Source organism: Trachymyrmex cornetzi, unplaced genomic scaffold (genome assembly GCF_001594075.2).
Source record: "Trachymyrmex cornetzi isolate Tcor2-1 unplaced genomic scaffold, Tcor1.1 scaffold343, whole genome shotgun sequence".
NCBI classification, from domain to species: domain Eukaryota; kingdom Metazoa; phylum Arthropoda; class Insecta; order Hymenoptera; family Formicidae; genus Trachymyrmex; species Trachymyrmex cornetzi.
In genome coordinates this window covers 84964-87094 of record NW_017298142.1, presented here as the reverse complement: position 1 = coordinate 87094, position 2131 = coordinate 84964, and positions in this window count along the sequence as shown.

Below are 2131 nucleotides of genomic sequence, written 5' to 3'. Positions count from 1 at the left end.
CGCCGCTCTAGCCATTGGGGTCCAGTAGACCCCATGTGTGGTGGATGATTGAAATAGGAGGTGTGTGGTGGAAGGGTTAAACAAGGATGACATAACACTCGGAGAATACCCGATAGTGGTATAATCCGAACATGCTTCAACATACAGGTTAACCATATGCTTATAGGAGACAGTTTTCTCTGTTTAAACTAGTTTACGAGGTTAGTTTTTATAATAAGTATATGCACACGCCCATATACAGGCATCGGCGGAATCCGCAAAAGAAATAAATTTGGGACCACGCCATTACATTATCTGTTATGCGCAAACCGAAATTACTCTCTCATTATAAGCATTAAGCCATAAGAAATGGGCGAATCACAGTCGCTTATTCTTCTCGGATTCGACTGTAAGGGGCTCTGCACAATAAAAGTAACAGGGAACAGAAAACAGAGAATAACAACCTACCAGAAATCACAATGTGTATTCTATAATACATGATTTCTGGTAGGTTGAAATTCTTATTTTCTGTCTTCTTTTCCCTGTTCCTTTTATTGTGCGGAGCCCCTAATTGGTCAATTTCTTACGGTTTAAGGCTTAAAATACCTATTGCAGATCCGGGGTTATTAAAGGGCCTCAGAGGGAGAGAGTGGAAAACTGCTTCTCCTCTGATTGGACGCGATTATTACAGCTACGATCCACTTGATGCGAGAAGGTTCCGATTGCACATATCGCATATTGCACACATGTATTGCTGATTGGCCAATTTAAAAATAAAATAATCTCATTGGCAAAACAGTGAAAAATTACTAGGCACCAGTTGATATGAGTGGTGTGTACAATCAGAACTGTAGGCAAACGGGATCCTCCCCTTGATGCTACGAATGCTTCGAAGCATTTTCTGATTGGTCAGTCAATAAAATTCTTTTTTCCGATTGGTTAATCAAAAGTTTCGAAGCATTTGTAGCGTCAAGTGGACCGCACCCCATAACTTCATAGGCATGGAAGAGATTAGAGAAAACTGGTCACGTGCCCCCCGTCCTGATTGAATGCGGTTATTGAAACCCTATTCGCGTGATCAATTTGCCACTCATCTTTCCCTCTGAGGCTCTCTAGTTTGACTGTATTGAAACAAATCCTTGATCTGAAATAATGAAAAGTTCGAAAAATAATAAAAAACGGAAATAACTCTAATTTGAATATATTTAATTTAAAAAATTAAGAAATGTAATTAATAAAAACAAATTGTATTTACAAGGGTCGTTTGAAAAGTTTTGAGCTTCAATATGAAAATGACATTACTCGTCAAAACCCATTCTGGTACTCCAATCGTACATGTTTTGAAAGATACATGTGAAAATAGTAGCCATTTTGAATGTTCAGTTCTTGTTTGACAATCATTTGTGCCAGTCCATGTGTTTTTGTAAAAATGGAAAAAGTCGAATATCGGTAGTCGCCATGACAGAAATTTATGAATGGCGATTCAAATTGATTGACCACCGACCGTATTCACCAGATCTAGCTTCTAACGACTTTTTCCTATTTCCTAGGGTCAAAGTTCGGAGGACAGGGCTCTTCATCAAACAAAAGCACTGACATCGACTGGCACAAATAATGGCCGCAGCACAGATCTTGCATAACGCATAATGCATAGTGCATAAGGGAATCAACCAATCGAAATTCTTCCTTTCCATATAATGGGAGGAAAAGAAAGATTCTGATTAGTTGATTCGCTTATCCACTATGCGTTATGCAAAAGTCTGTGCTACGGCCATAACTATTAAACAACAACCGAGCGTTCATAATGGCTACAATTTTCACATGTATCTTTCAGAATATGTACGATTGTAGTACCACAATGGGTTTTGACGAGTAATGCCATTTTCATATTGAGGCTCAAAATTTTTCAAACGATTCTCGTAAATACAATTTGTTTTTGTTAATTACATTTCTTAATTTTTTAATAATTATTTGCTATGACACTGACTGACAAGAAGATTATAAATATTTCATCTTCGAGTTTTTAAATTGTTGACGTATAATGGTGAGTGTTCTATCGTATTTGCTTGAGTAATTATATTGTATTAATTAATTGTAGAATTTTGTTAGAACATCAAGAAATTCTGTTCAATCGGCCATCCAACCTTTTGTC